Source organism: Callithrix jacchus, chromosome 17 (assembly GCF_049354715.1).
Source record: "Callithrix jacchus isolate 240 chromosome 17, calJac240_pri, whole genome shotgun sequence".
Classification (NCBI taxonomy): Eukaryota; Metazoa; Chordata; class Mammalia; order Primates; family Cebidae; genus Callithrix; species Callithrix jacchus.
This window is the reverse complement of record NC_133518.1, coordinates 20,130,123-20,146,618: the sequence shown is the minus strand read 5'-3', so window position 1 is coordinate 20,146,618 and position 16,496 is coordinate 20,130,123. Positions and strand designations below refer to the sequence as shown.

The following is a 16,496-nucleotide window of genomic DNA, read 5'->3' as shown; positions in this document are numbered from 1 at the left end:
CTTCAAATGATGACAAATTGCAAGGGAATTCACACTACTTGCATTTTTGTTTGTCTCTTTGTTCTTAGAAATGTAGTTTTCATTTTTATGATACTCTTTTTTTTTTGAGTCAGAGTCTTGCTCTGTTGCCATGCGCCAGGCTGGAGTACAGTGGCACAATCTCGGCTCACTGCAACCTCCACCACCTGGCTTCAAGCAACTCTCCTGCCTCAGCCCCGAGTAGCTGGGACTACAGGCACATGCCACCACACCCAGCTAATTTCTGTATTTTTAGTAGAGACAGGGTTTCACCATTTTGGCCAGGATGGTCTCAATCCCTTGATCTGGTGATCCACCTGCCTCGGCCTCCCAAAGCGCTGGGATTACAGGCTTAAGCCACCACGCCCGGCCCATTTTTATGATATTCTTGAGAAGTTCTTCCATTCTTTATATTTCTATTCAATGTTTCTATATTAAAATTATCAATTTTTCAGAGGAATGTGGTAGGTGTGACAAGGTAAGCAGTTATTGCTTCTTATATGTGAGTTGTCTAGTGACCAATAAAAAGATTAAGTAACAACTTGCTTTCAGAAGAAACAAAATAGAAATAGAAATTATTTACTCTGAGAAGTCAAATTTTTATTGCTATAAAGTAAATGACTTACTTTATTGTTTGAATACCTAGCTAATATCTAGTCTCTATTAAGAATTGCCAAAATAATTATGTGACTTTTAATATTAATTTGCTATACATGTTTTTGTTTCTGTGTTCTTACTGAACACTCTACATAGTCAATAAGAAAAAGCTGGAAGGAGAAAGTAGCGTCAGAACTGCAAAGAGAGAAAGAGGTAATTTTTTTTTTTTTGTTTTTTGAGATAGCGTCTTGCATTGTTGCCGAGACTAGAGTACAGTGGCGCAATCTTGGCTCACTGCAACTTCTGTCTCCGGGTTCAAATGATTCTCCTGTCTCAGCCTCCTGAGTAGCTGGTATTACAGGTGTACCCCACCATGCTTGGCTAATTTTTGTATTTTTTGTAGAGACAGGGTTTTACCATGTTGGTTAGGCTGGTCTCAAACTCCAGAACTCGTGATCCTCCTGCCTCAGCCTCCCAAAGTGCTGAGATTACATGCATGAGCCACCATGCCTGGACAGGCATAAATTTTTACATTAACTCAGAAAACATTAATCAGTTGTCTAATAAGTGCTAGACATTCTAGTAAGTATTATGTATTACAAAGCTGAATAAGATCCTGTTCAAATTCCATGAACTTCTAAGAATACCAAAGATTTAAAAATTACAATAAAATGTGGCATATAAAATAATAGGAATTGTTCTGTGTGCCAGCTGGAATATATTAAAGCATTAAAGAACATTTAGTATAGAAAATCAAAATTTGTTACTTTGTTTATTTCCCAACTACTTTCTTTATTTTTATCACTAAAATCCATGACATTTTATAGGCTTTACATAATTAAAGGCATTTCTAAGGGATTTGCTGCTGTGCCAAGTGCTTATGTTTAGGATAGAAAAGATATGGAGTATTGCAGAAAATTCTAGATAAGCAGTTTTTAACGTAATATCTGTATTAGACACAAAATATGTTGTCCAAATTCCCCTTCAAGAAAAGACTTGCTGCCTTCTGGCTGTGGAGTGTTCAGGCAGCAGACAGTCTATAGCTGTCAACTCCTTCAGGATTCACCTAAGATCAGCCCACATCTAGTGAGTGAGAGAGGCGGGGGTATAAAGGCAAAGTCATCCTCACCCAATCTGAGACACTGTAACAGACAATAATTGTTCCTAAACCCTCTGCTGGTTTCCCAGAGTTTGTCCTGTCTACGTGACAGTCAGACTTTTTTCAATACCTGATCCCAGTTCTTCACCCTTCTTTTTACATGTGTTTACCTCTAAAGACTATCCTGAAACCATGCTTTATCCCAATATTAGTTTCCAAAGAATCCAAAGCGCAACACTACTATTTGTGCAAACCGGAAGAAGTGTAGTATGGTGAAAAGAATATAGAGTTGGAGACATATATGCTTTTCCTTTATATCCAAAGTACCTTTTTTCAGGTGATTAAAACTTCTTGAAACCGCTGTTTTCAGAGTTAGAGTTATAATAGAATAAGATGAATATAAAGTGTAAGACAAAGTATGTATTAGACTGTTCTTGCATTGCTGTCAAGAAATACCTGATACTGGGTAACTTATAAAGAAAGGAGATGTCATTGGCTCACAGTTCTTCAGGCTTTCCAGAAAGCATGTCACTGACATCTGGCCAGCTTCCTGGGAGGCCTCAGGAAGCTTACAAATATGTTGGAAGGCAAAGGGGAAACAGGCATGTCACATGGTGAAAGAGGGGAGAGAGAGAGAGAGAGAGTGGGGAGAAAGTGCCGCAAACTTTTAAAGGCCCAAATATCCTGTGAATTCAGAGTGAGAGCTCATTTATCACCAAGGAGATGGCCTAAGACATTCATAAGTGATTCATCCACATTGATACAAACAGGAGACAGGGAAATACTGGGTAGAAGAGGGTGGTTCCCCAGAAATGGCCCCATTCTCAAGCTTGGAGATTCGTGGCCCTAGAGACATTCTTGTTTTTGCACCCCAAAAGTTGCCTTTTGGCCTGCCATGTCCCCCTATTCTGTACCCATATAAACCTCACACCCGAAGCTCTAGAAGCAGAGACAAGCAGACGAATGGTGGAACAATATGGAAGAGAAAGGGAGAAGAGGAGGAATGTCTGAGTGCCAAGAGGAGTTCGCTAGGGATGGTGAAAGAGGGGTTCTGCTGCTGGAAGGCCAGACTCCATGGGAAGATCATCTTCCCACTCTATACCCACTTCCGGATCCTCATCCGCCCTGCTGAGAGCAGGCTCCACCTTTCGATAAAACTTCCTCATTCATCTGATTCCCTGTGTGACCCAATTCTTCCAGGAGGCTGGACAAGAGCTTGGGATACAGAAAGTGGTAATACTGGCCCTCTGCCCTTGCAAAATAAGGCAGAGGGTCCACTGAGCTGGTTAACACTGAAGCTGTCTGCGGATGGCAAGGCTCGAAGAGCACACTGTAACACACGCACACTTGGGCTCCTACACCCACCTATCTGTGTGCTACCCCTCCCCTCAGGGGTTTTGTAATATTGGGGTTTAGGGTGCCCATAGCTCCCCTGAGAGGATCTTTCTCCAGGTCCGTGGTTTTCTGCCCTCTCAAGAATGACAGAGGGGACCAGCAGTGCGCAGTAAAAAGTGTTTGTGGAAAGTGATTTATTTAGAGAGAGAAACAGGAGAAGGAGAGAGAAAGAAACAGCTAACTCTCACACTGAGTGAGGGATTTCAGAAAGATGGAATTCAGGAGAGGAAAGCAGCTTCCACACTGAGTGGAAAGGAATAGAAAGAGATGGAGTTTCGGAGGGGAAGACAGGCTTCCACAAGAGAGTGTGGAAGGGGACCCCAGAGGGGAAATTAGGAGAGAGAAAGACGGCTTCCTGGAGAGTGTTCGTGGAAGGGGACCCAAACATGGAGTCCGAAGGGGTGTGGACGAAGGGGACTTTTAACCTGGGAGGAACCCTTACCTTTTCCAAGACCCCTGGCCAATGAAAGGAGTTCCTTAGAACTTCCGCTGTAGTGATTGACTCTTAGTTTCTTCCCGTGCCTGTGAAAAGTAAACATAAACCATTAAATCTTCTGGATGGAGAGACATGGGAGTGGGGCATGGAGATGGGAAATTCTTGCTCTTAAAACTACGCCCCCTTGTGGACCTTGGAAAGAAAACACCTTCCCTCATGCCCTCCCTTTGAACAGGAATGCCCACCTTATACTGGAACGTGGGCATTGATCTTAACTACTTTCTGCTGAAATGGGGTGTAGAAGGGGCCCTGCAGTTGATATTTTTCCAGAGGGAAGCCTTTTAGGGGTGCAGTTGATTTAGAGGTTCACGATAGAGCTTATGAGCCAAGGACATACAGGGTTCCAGCAGCAGGATTATTTGTGACCTTATGGTTTGGTTTACAAAATGGCAGCTTTTTTTTTTTTAGAAAGAGGCAGGTTTTCTTTTCACTATGAAAAGGATACTTGTAGTTTGAGAGATAGCAAAGTTGAGGGTCATAGTTCTATTAATGCCAGGATATAAATTAGACATGAATGGTTGCTTTCCTGAGGACTCTGTTGGAAAAGCAGATGTAGATTTTTTAATGGCTTGCAGGGATTTGAAGGGTTGTCTTCAGGAACTACAGGCTGTGGAGTAGAGGGTTTATGACTTTTCTCAGGAGGTATTTAAGGCTTTAGTCAAGTGTGATGAATTTATGAGTTTATTTTCACTAGCTTAACTGCAGTTGGAGTGGACAGAATGACCGAAAATGGTCCTTCCCAGGATGGGCCTAGAGAGGGAGAGTCTGAGGGGAGACAATTAACAAGCACCAACTTTTCAGGGCAGGAAGGAAATACTGAGAAGGCCATGCAGTGTCCAGTAGAAGAGTAACTTCCTGGAATTTTATGGTTAGCTTTACCCGGGGCTCTGTGAGGGTGACAGCTTGTGCTGGCACTTGTTCCAGGAACCCTCAGTCCTGCCATTGGGTCATCTGGTCAGACACCTCAGGCCCTGAGAACCTCATCCCCTGGGACAGTATGCTTTCCAGTGATTTCCTTGGCACAGTGGGCATGGACAAGATGGTGGTTCATTCCTCTGGAGACAATTTCTTATAAAATGTCCCTTTAATCCGCACTGGTAATGAGTTCTGCCAGACTAGCAGCTAACCCAAGCCTTTCCCTCATTTGAGCCCCTAGGGTCTGTTTGCCTGGAAGTCATGACTAAGGCTGATCTCTCGTATTTCTTTCAGCCTGTTCCTCCTGGTCTCTATTATAAAACCCGGAGATTGCCTGGTTCAGTAATGATTCTAGGCTCTGCTCTGGCTCCAAACCCAGCTTCTGGAGCTTCCTCCGGATATCTGCTGCTGAATAAGTAATAAACTTGTCCTTTCTTATTAACTGACCTTGGAGTCTGGTGTCCGGGGTGTGCTTTCTTAAGCCTCCCACACTCAAGGAAAACTGTTGGGTTTTCTTCCCTTCCCTTTGGGGGTTAGGTTTTCCATTTGGCAGAGGGTAATTTTGCCATGTTGTTTGGCAGAGAAAATAAACCGCTTTTTCTTTTTAAAGACTGTGTGTTAAATTGGTCCCAATTTTTCAGTATACATTTTAATGGAGACTTGAGCTTAGGAATAGAAGCATCCATTTGAAATCAAACACAAGGGATGCCTGCACCCCCAGTTAAAGAAATTACAGCCACTTTGACCTGAGGCGACCCCCAGGTAAAATGGGTAGTGAAAATAAAACGTTTTTCAGTTAGTACCCCGATATTTCGTGTGCCCAAGATGTGTGATTCCTCTCATTAGAGGGCCTCCCATGGACTGGTTCCAATTACGACCTACCAGTGTTGTAGCACCACTTGCTGCCTGCCTGCATGACCTCCAGTGATTACCAAACACAAAGTCCCCTAGTCTTCAGACTCTGAATTTCCCCAAAACGCTTCACTAATTTAAGACTGACTGCACCAGGGAATTGAACCAACAACCATCCAATTATAGACCCTACCCCTTAACCAACTGCACAAACAAGCCATTTATATTAAGGGAAGGCAGAAAGCTTTCTTAAGCCGGATTTTGAATGAGAATGCTGCACCCTGAGGCGCCGTGGCCTAAAAGCCGGGTGGGGCTGACAGTCAGCAGCTGCTTCCGCAGCCTCCTTTACCGCAGAGCCGCACCAGCTGAGGAAAACGCCGTAACGGTTTACAAGCTGTGTTTGCAGCGTTGCTGGGCCGCGATGAGTTCCCCGCCTTCACGGCTTCTCATAGCCATGTCGACCCCGCCACAACCACTTGCACGCCTGGGCCACTTCCCGAGCTACTACTGCCCACACAGGGACCTGTGGCCAGCAGGCAAACGCCCTGGGGAGCCTTATTACCCTGCTGCCTGCCAGAGCCACGCACCAGGCTGCCGCGCTCGCCAGTCCCCCACAGGCTCCCATTGGACCTCGCCCCTCCGGGCTGTTTTCTCCAGCATGAGGCTGCGCACTCGGTTCCGCCCCAGGGCTGAGCTGGTCCCAGCTGGCAAGGAGTGAAAGGCCCGGGGCCATGCTCACCGGATACGCCCCTCAGGCTCCCTCAGATTTTGGTCCCAGATAACTTCCAAAGGATGGAGAAAAGCAGAGAGATAGAGCTTGAAGGTAAAAAAAAAAAAAACTTCACTTTTAATTCTGGCTGGGCCACACGGCTTAAGAGGGGCTGGGTCGTGCCTCTGAGGCGCCACGGCTCAGGTTCCCGGCAGCCCTGTCAGGCTGAGGCTGCTTCAGGTGTGCTTAAAGAGACAGGACAGAAGGGGCTGGTTTTACTCATGATTTTGAAGTTGCCTTCTCTGGCTGTACCACTTTCCTGGCTGTACTACTTTTCTGGTGTACCCCTTTCCTGGATGGCTCGCCAAAATGTAATATTGGGGTTCAGGGTGCCCTCAACCCCCTGAGAGGATGTTTCTCCAGGTTCTTGTCCTCCTACTCTCTCAAGAATGAGGGAGGGGACCGGCAGTGCGCAGTAAATGCCGGACTCAAAAGTCTTTGTAGAAAGTGATTTATTTAGAGAGAGAAACAGGAGGAGAGAGAAACAGCTAACTCTCATGCTGAGTAAGAGAATTTAGAAAGATGGAATTCGGGAGAGGAAAGCAGCTTCCACACTGAGTGGAAGGGACTAGAGAGAGATGGAGTTTAGGAGGGGAAGACAGGCTTCCACAAGAGAGTGTGGAAGGGGACTCCGGAGGAGAAATCCAGGAGAGAGAAAGACGGCTTCCAGGAGAGTGTTCGGGAGGGGGACCCAAACATGGAGTCCGAAGGGGTGTGGACGAAGGGGAATTTTAACCTGGGAGGAACCCTCATCTTTTCCAAGACCCCTGGCCAATGAAAAGAGTTGCTTAGAACTTCCGCTGGAGTGACTTCCAGTTTCTTCCCATGCCCATGAAATTCAAACATAAAACATAAACTGTTAAATCTCCTGGATGGAGAGAGATGGGAGCGGGGGCATGGAACTGGGAAATTCTTGCTCTTAAAACTACCCCCCTTTGTGGAACCTGGAAAGAGAACACATACCCTCAGTTTGAGCAGCAGTGGTGACAGAACAGGCAAACCACACCCTGTCACACATCCTGTGTGGAAAACCAGGAAAAGCTCCCATTTCACCATGATCCAAACACCTACCATCAGGACCCACATTCAACATTTGACATTACAATTCAACACAAGATTTGGGTAGGGACAAATATCCAAACAATATCAGGTTCCATCTTTGACTAATATGAGCATTATAACTTAGTGGGAGAGATGGAGTATTTTTTTTTTATAATAAATATTTGTTTTTTTAAATTTTTTACTGCATTTTAGGTTTGGGGGTACATGTCCAGAACATGCAAGACAGTTGCATAGGTACATACATGGCAGTGTGTTTTGCTTCCTTTCTCCCCTTCACCCACATTTGGGATTTCTCCCCAGGCTATCCCTCCCCACCTCCCCCTCCCACTGACCCTCCCCATTTCCCCCCAATAGACCCCAGTGTTTAGTACTCTTCTCTCTGTGTCCATGTGTTCTCATTTTTCATCACCCACCTATGAGTGAGAATATGCGGTGTTTCATTTTCTGTTCTTGTGTCAGTTTGCTGAGGATGATGTTCTCCAGATTCATCCATGTCTCTACAAATGACACAAACTCATCATTTCTGATTGCTGCATAATATTCGATGGTGTATATGTGCCACATTTTTCCAATCCAGTCTATCATCAATGGGCATTTGGGTTGATTCCAGGTCTTTGCTATTGTAAACAGTGCTGCAATGAACATTCGTGTACATGTGTCCTTATAGTAGAATGACTTATAGTCTTTTGGATATATACCCAGTAATGGGATTGCTGGGTCAAATGGAATTTCTATTTCTAAGGCCTTGAGGAATCGCCACACTGTCTTCCACAGTGGTTGAACTAATTTACACTCCCACCAACAGTGTAAAAGTGTTCCTTTTTCTCCACATCCTCTCCAGCATCTGTTGTCTCCAGATTTTTTAATGATCGCCATTCTAACTGGCGTGAGATGGTATCTCAATGTGGTTTTGATTTGCATCTCTCTGATGACCAGTGACGATGAGCATTTTTCCATATGATTGTTGGCCTCATATATGTCTTCTTTCATAAAGTGTCTGTTCATATCCTTTGCCCACTTTTGAATGGGCTTGCTTGTTTTTTTCCTGTAAATCTGTTTGAGTTCTTTGTAGATTCTGGATATCAGCCCTTTGTCAGATGGGTAAACTGCAAAAATTTTTTCCCATTCTGTTGGTTGCCAATTCACTCTAGTGACTGTTTCTTTTGCTGTGCAGAAGCTGTGGAGTTTCATTAGGTCCCATTTGTCTATTTTGGCTTTTGTTGCCAATGCTTTTGGTGTTTTGTTCATAAAGTCCTTGCCTACTCCTATGTCCTGGATAGTTTTGCCTATATTTCCTTCTAGGGTTTTTATGGTGCCAGGTCTTATGTTTAAGTCTTTAATCCATCTGGAGTTAATTTTAGTGTAAGGTGTCAGGAAGTGGTCCAGTTTCTGCTTTCTACACATGGCTAGCCAGTTTTCCCAACACCATTTGTTGAACAGGGAATCCTTTCCCCATTGCTTGTTTTTGACAGGTTTATCAAAGATTGTATGGTTGTAGATATGTTGTGTTGCCTCTGTTGTGTTCCATTGGTCTATATCTCTGTTTTGGTACCAGTACCATGCTGTTTTGATTACTGTAGCCTTGTAGTATAGTTTGAAATCCGGTAGTGTGATGCCCCCCGCTGTGTTCTTTTTGCTTAGAATTGACTCGGCTATGCAGGATCTCTTTTGGTTCCATATGAAGTTCGTGGTGGTTTTCTCCAGTTCTGTAAAGAAAGTCAATGGTAGCTTGATGGGGATAGCATTGATTCTGTAAATTACTTTGGGCAATATAGCCATTTATATGATATTAATTCTTCCTAACCATGAACATGGAATGTTTCTCCATCTGTTTGTGTCCTCTCTGATTTCGTTGAGCAGTGGTTTGTAGTTTTCCTTGAAGAGGTCCCTTACATTCCTTGTGAGTTGTATTCCAAGGTATTTTATTCTTTTTGTAGCAATTGTGAATGGCAGTTCGTTCTTGATTTGGCTTTCTTTAAGTCTGTTATTGGTGTAGAGGAAGGCATGTGATTTTTGCACATTGATTTTATATCCTGAGACTTTGCTGAAGTTGCTTATCAATTTCAGGAGTTTTTGGGCTGAGGCGATGGGGTCTTCTAGGTATACTATCATGTCGTCTGCAAATAGAGACAATTTGGCTTCTTCCTTTCCTATTTGAATACCCTTTATTTCTTTTTCTTGCCTGATTGCTCTGGCTAGAACTTCCAGTACTATATTGAATAGGAGTGGAGAAAGAGGGCATCATTGTCTAGTGCCAGATTTCAAAGGGAATGCTTCCAGTTTTTGCCCATTCAGTATGATATTGGCTGTTGGTTTGTCATAAATAGCTTTTATTACTTTGAGATACGTTCCATCGATACCGAGTTTATTGAGGGTTTTTAGCATAAAGGGCTGTTGAATTTTGTCAAATTCCTTCACTGCATCAATTGAGATAATCATGTGGTTTTTGTTTATGGTTCTCTTTATGTGGTGAATTACGTTTGTAGACTTGCGTATGTTGAACCAGCCTTGCATCCCCGGGATGAATCCTACTTGATCATGATGAATAAGTTTCTTGATTTGCTGTTGCAATCGGCTTGCCAATATTTTATTGAAGATTTTTGCATCTATGTTCATCATGGATATTGGCCTGAAGTTTTCTTTTCTTGTTGGGTCTCTGCCGGGTTTTGGTATCAGGATGATATTGGTCTCATAGAATGATTTGGAAAGGATTCCTTCTTTTTGGATTATTTGGAATAGTTTCAGAAGGAATGGTACCAGCTCCTCTTTGTGTGTCTGGTAGAATTCGGCTGTGAACCCGTCTGGACCTGGGCACTTTTTGTGTGGTAGGCTCTTAATTGCTGCCTCGACTTCTGCCCTTGTTATTGGTCTATTCATAGTTTCAGCTTCCTCCTGGTTTAGGCTTGGGAGGACACAGGAGTCCAGGAATTTATCCATTTCTTCCAGGTTTGCTAGCTTATGTGCGTAGAGTTGTTTGTAATATTCTCTGATGATGGTTTGAATTTCTGCGGAATCTGTGGTGATTTCCCCTTTATCATTTTTTATTGCATCTATTTGGTTGTTCTCTCTTTTCTTTTTAATCAATCTAGCTAGTGGTCTGTCTATTTTGTTGATCTTTTCAAAAAACCAGCTCTTGGTTTACTGATTTTTTGGAGGGTTTTTCGTGTCTCAATCTCCTTCAGTTCAGCTCTGATGTTAGTTATTTCTTATCTTCTGCTGAGTTTTGAGTTTTTTTGATCTTGCTCCTCTAGCTCTTTCAATTTTGACAATAGGGTGTCAATTTTGGATCTCTCCATTCTTCTCATATGGGCACTTATTGCTATATACTTTCCTCTAGAGACTGCTTTAAATGTGTCCCAGAGATTCTGGCATGTTGTGTCTTCGTTCTCGTTGGTTTTGAAGAACTTCTTTATTTCTGTCTTCATTTCATTGTTTACCCAGTCAACATTCAAGAGCCAGTTGTTCAGTTTCCATGAAGCTGTGCGGTTCTGGGTTGGTTTCTGAATTCTAAGTTCTAACTTGATTGCACTATGGTCTGAGAGACTGTTTGTTATGATTTCAGTTGTTTTGCATTTGCTGAGCAGTGCTTTACTTCCAATTATGTGGTCAATTTTAGAGTAGGTGTGATGTGGTGCTGAGAAGAATGTATATTCTGTGGATTTGGGGTGGAGAGTTCTGTAGATGTCTATCAGGTTTGCTTGCTCCAGGTCTGAGTTCAAGCCCTGGATATCCTTGTTGATTTTCTGTCTGTTTGATCTGTCTAATATTGACAGTGGGGTGTTAAAGTCTCCCACTATAATTGTGTGGGAGTCTAAGTCTCTTTGTAAGTCTTTAAGAACTTGCCTTATGTATCTGGGTTCTCCTGTGTTGGGTCCATATATGTTTAGGATCGTTAGCTCTTCTTGTTGTATCGATCCTTTTACCATTATGTAATAGCCTTCTTTGTCTCTTTTGATCTTTGTTGCTTTAAAGTCTATTTTATCAGAGATGAGAATTGCAACTCCTGCTTTTTTTTGCTCTCCATTTGCTTGGTAAATCTTCCTCCATCCCTTTATTTTGAGCCTTTGTGTATCCTTGCATGTGAAATGGGTTTCCTGGATACAGCACACTAATGGGTTTTGGATTTTTATCCAATTTGCCAGTCTGTGTCTTTTGATTGGTGCATTTAGTCCAGTTACATTTAGGGTTAGTATTGTTATATGTGAATTTGATACTGCCATTTTGATGCTAGGTGGCTGTTATGCCTGTTAGTTGTTGTAGATTCTTCATTATGTTGATGCTCTTTAGCAATTAGTGTGATTTTGGAATGGCTGGTATTTGTTGTTCCTTTCTAAGTGTAGTGCCTCTTTCAGGAGCTCTTGTAAAGCAGACGTGGTGGTGACAAAATCTCTGAGTACTTGCTTGTTCGCAAAGGATTTTATTTTTCCTTCACTTCTGAAGCTCAGTTTGGCTGGATATGAAATTCTGGGTTGAAAGTTATTTTCTTTAAGGATGTTGAATATTGGCCCCCATTCTCTTCTGGCTTGCAGAGTTCCTGCCGAGAGATCTGCTGTGAGTCTGATGGGCTTCCCTTTGTGGGTGACCCAACTCTTCTCTCTGGCTGCCCTTTGTATTTTCTCCTTTATTTCAACCTTGTTGAATCTGACGATTATGTGCCTTGGGGTTGCTCTTCTTGCGGAGTATCTTTGTGGTGTTCTCTGCATTTCCTGCAATTGAGTGTTGGCCTGTCTTGCTAGGTGGGGGACATTTTCCTGGATGATGTCCTGAAGAGTATTTTCCAGCTTGGATTCATTCTCTTCATCACATTCTGGTACACCTATCAAACATAGGTTAGGTCTCTTCACATAGTCCCACATTTCTTGGAGACTTTGTTCATTCCTATTTGCGCTTTTTTCTCTGATCTTGGTTTCTCGTTTTATTTCATTGAGTTGATCTTCGACTTCTGAAATTCTTTCTTCTGCTTGGTCAATTCGGCTATTGAAACTTGTGCATGCTTCGTGAAATTCTCGTATTGTGTTTTTCATCTCCTTTAATTCATTCATATTCCTCTCTAAGTTATCCATTCTTGTTATCATTTCTTCGAATCTTTTTTCAAGGTTCTTTGTTTCTTTGCATTGATTTGAAACATGTTCTTTTAGCTCACAAAAGTTTCTCATTATCCACCTTCTGAAGTCTAATTCCGTCATTTCATCACAGTCATTCTCCATCCAGCTTTGTTCCCTTGCTGGTGAGGAGTTTTGGTCCTATCTAGGAGGTGAGATGTTCTGGTTTCGGGTGTTTTCCTCCTTTTTGCGCTGGTTTCTTCCCGTCTTTGTGGATTTATCAACCTGTCGTCTGTGTAGTTGCTGACTTTTCAATTGGGTCTCTGGGTGGACACCCAGATTGTTGATGATGAAGTATTTCTGTTACTTGTTTTTCCCTCTACCAGTCTAGCCCCTTCACTGTACGACTGCTGAGGTCCACTCCAGGCCCTGCTTGTCTGGGGTACACCTATAGCAGCTTTGGAACAGTAGGGATGCTACCAGTTTCTTTTTCTGCTATCTTTGTCCCAGAATGATGCTTGCCAAATGTCAGTCTTTTGGATATAGAGGGGTCAGGGAGCTGCTTGAGGAGACAGTCTGTACTTTATAGGAGCTCAAGTGCTGAGCTGTGAACTCTGATGTTCATTCAGGGCTGTTAGGGTGCTATGTTTAATTCTGCTGCAACAGAACTCATAAAAAAAGCCCTCTTTTTTTCTCAGCTGCTCTTTCTGAAGGGGTTGGGGCTTTATTTTTGAGTGTCCGCCTGGTTGTCCTGCCCAGCTAGGAGGCAGTCTTGTCCTGCCAAGGCTCCGCCCTGCTGGTGGAGGTTCGCCCTTTTTCTGCAGGCTCTGCCCTTCTGCTGCAGTCTCCGCCCTGCAGCCGCGGTCTCCGCCCTGCTGCGGAGTCTCTCTGTTGTACCGGGTTGCCTCGGCAACGGCAGGCTGCGTCAGCAATGGGTGTGTACCTCAGTAGGGGCTGATTGCCTCGTTAATGGCGGACCCCCCTCCCGCACAGAGCTGCGCTTTAAGGGAACCTCCTAACAGCGAGCGTTTGGAATCGCCGTTTTCTTTGTCATGCTGCGCTATCCCTAACGCTTTGTCCTGGGCTGGCTCACTGTTCAAGTCCCGTTCAGTCTCAAGTTCAGCCCTCTCAGGTCTCAGGTTGCCAGTTCAACAGGGCACCTGGAACAGTGCGCTTTTGTACTGAACTCTATGGAGCGCCTCTGCGCTCTGGCGCGGGCCACAGCCACACCGGCTGCTGGCTACACCAGTCAAGATCTCTGGCTGGCGTCCCACGTTTGTTTTATATCTGGGAATTTCCCCGTTCTGTGGGCAACAACAGTCCGTCTGGAAATGCGTCACCGACTCACCCTCTTCGCGCATCCAGCAAGAGCCTCAATCCTGGGTTGTTCTCACAGCGCCATCTTGAGTCCTCCTCCAGAGATGGAGTATTTAATTTCTAATGTTTCAAATCATATTTTGCATTATTTACTACACTGTACTTTTCAAAAAAAAAATTTTTTATTTTTTGGGAGGAATCTATCAGTTCATAAGTGACTTAGTAACTAAAAAAGTAAAAGTTATACCTCTGAAAATATTAAGAGTTTCTGAGGGATTTTTAAATCATGTAACAGAAAAATCATGGGGAAGTCAGTATCAGCTTTGCTGAGGACCCTTTATGTCGTTAAAACTAATCTATTGATATGATGTTTGGGGAGATAACTAGAGAGGTTAGTGTCACAAATGTAGGATTTTTTATTTTATTTTTTTTGCATTTTAGGTTTTGGGGTACATGTGCAGAACATGCAAGACAGTTGCATTGGTACACACATGGCAGTGTGTTTTGCTTCCTTTCTCCCCTAAAACAAATTTGGTATTCCCAGTCAGTATTTGAAATGTAGGATCCATTAACATTGAAAGCTATGCAAACAGGTTGGCCCTTTTCTTTGAAAACTGCCTTTCCCTATGTTATTTTTTACTTGCTAAAGTGGGTGGCAAGGGTTAGGTTTCAGATTGACATTGGAAGCAGAATAGATTTCTAGGTTTCCAAATATTAAACAAAGTGCTTCTTATATAGCAATTGTTATATTTGAGTCTTCATATTTCTTAATTCTTTCAACTCAGATTACTAAGGCCTGTAGAGATCACTCATGTAAACTTCATTATATGAATATGACATAATAGAGAAAAAAAGTTCAAAATTTTTCAAGTATTATGCAAAAATTAAGGATAATATTTAAAATATTTAAAAATTAAATACCATATAAATAAAAAAGTAAAAATGTTTTCCACATATGATGCAATTATACAAGTGAGAAAGAATATTATTTAACATTTTTTTCAGAATATTAAATGTAATAATGTTATATCATAGTTCAGATTTATTTACTTGTTCAGTTATTTATTAACCCCTGATGTATGTCAGGCATCATTAGACAAATTGGACAAAAATTTATGCTATTGTAGGGCTGATACTTTTGTAGAAGAGATGAACAATAAAATTTATCAATGCTAATTAATTTCTTAAAGATCACTGGCATGATGTGGAAAAAAAGAATATAATAAGCAATGACAAGTATTGGAAACAGTTTATAACTTTATTTTAACTAGAGCTTTCATGTGTTTTTTTTTTTTTTCATTGCACTCTAAAACATCCTGAAATTTAATGGTTTTAAACATCTTTATTTATTATTTTCTTGTTTCCTGTGCACTTCCTTTGCTGGTTTTTGCCTAAGATCATTTACACAGCTGCTTTTAGATAGAGGGATGGTGATCTGGAGCATCCAACATGTTATTTCACAACACAGGCTGTAGGTCCTGACAGGAAGGACTCAGTTATGCTTCAGGAGATGAAACTGACTTTCTTATAGAGAAGTCAAAGAGCAGTATCTCAAAATAGCAGGAAAGGAAACATGATTTTTAATAGGTTAGCCATGGAAATCATGTAAAATCCCTTTCATAATATTCTATTCATCTAAGTAAGCAAGGCCAATTTAATTGAAAGGGGTAGGAAAATAAACTCCATCTTCTGAAGGGAAAAGTAGGAAAGTCACATTGCGAAGGGACATATATAATTGCCCATATTTATTACCATATTTTGTAAATTACCTTGGCCTGGTCTTCCCTATAGCTTCAGTTATTTCTATTTATCTCCATGCAAAATAAAACCATTATCTCCAAACAGCATGAAGTCTCATTCAATTATAGGATCAGGCTCAAGGTTTAGTATCTTGTGATCTGCATTTAACATTGTCCCTTAGATGTGCCCCTTCAACTACAGCTCCTTTTGACACAGCTCTCTGGCTCCTGTGTTGATAATAGACTATAAAAAGCCAAAAATAAAAGCCAACAAATTTGTTCAAAAATGATAGCAGTAATCCAGGTAAGAAATGGGAATCTGACAAAAAGTGGTAGCCTTCAAAAGCAGAATAAGAGGTCATATTTTACGTACCATTCAAAATGCATTGGTAATAGTATGCTGATGTGGAATTTGTGATAGAGAAGTCAAGGACAGCTTCATTGTTTTTTGTCTAAACACCTAGAAGAAAGGAATTATTATAACCTAAGAAGTGGAAGACACTGAATAGTGGAGATTTGAGGTAGATTGGAACTTCACTTGGATGTGGAATGTTTGTTAAACATCAAGGTGAAGACATTTATTACAGAATTGGCTATAAAGTCTGGATTTGAGAAGTCCAATAAGAATTTCTGAAATTACCACCCTAATTTATAGTATTTAATTTCATATCTGGATAATATTTCCAAGAGAGTAAGTGCCATTTGGGAAGAAAAGAGAAATAATGGGCACTGGAGCACTCCTCTGTTAAGAGGTATGGTAGAAAAAGAAGGCATTACAAGGGAAAAAGTGAACACCAATAAGTTGGAAGAAAACTATAAATGTATAATATAAGAAGTGAGCAAAAAAAAAAAAAAACAAAAGTAAAAGGAAGTAGTTATCTGGATCAAATATTGTGCACTATTTCATTATGATTAATAATAAAATTGACCATTGGAATTAGAAACCTGGAAGTCATCATTTTAAATGCAGGCATTAATTTACGTTTGCTGTTTATATGCAGTGTGACAATTATTTTCATATATAATATTTCAATAAGTCCTCATAGCAGCTCCATGATGTTTAGGAACTGTTAGGCTAGTCATCTGTTCATCTGTTGATAGCCACTCTGACTGACATATTAAAGGAATGTTTGAACATTATACCAACTGTTACTTCATTACCTTACAATGCTTTTTCCTAGTGACAAGAAAATTA

General features: G+C 41.7%; 2 long non-coding RNA genes across 2 annotated transcripts in view; one reads left to right on the top strand and one right to left on the bottom strand.

The window, feature by feature from the left end:
• LOC144579879 (uncharacterized) overlaps positions 1–3,632 on the bottom strand; it is a 487,785-nt gene extending 484,153 nt beyond the window's left edge. The window contains exon 1 of the long non-coding RNA XR_013528453.1: positions 3,552–3,632. This is a non-coding gene — a long non-coding RNA (uncharacterized LOC144579879). The remainder of the gene's footprint in view (positions 1–3,551) is intronic.
• A 2,414-nt stretch (positions 3,633–6,046) lies between these two features.
• Positions 6,047–16,496, top strand: part of LOC144579878 (uncharacterized) — a 318,899-nt gene continuing 308,449 nt past the window's right edge. Inside the window, exon 1 of the long non-coding RNA XR_013528449.1 lies at positions 6,047–6,195. This is a non-coding gene — a long non-coding RNA (uncharacterized LOC144579878). The remainder of the gene's footprint in view (positions 6,196–16,496) is intronic.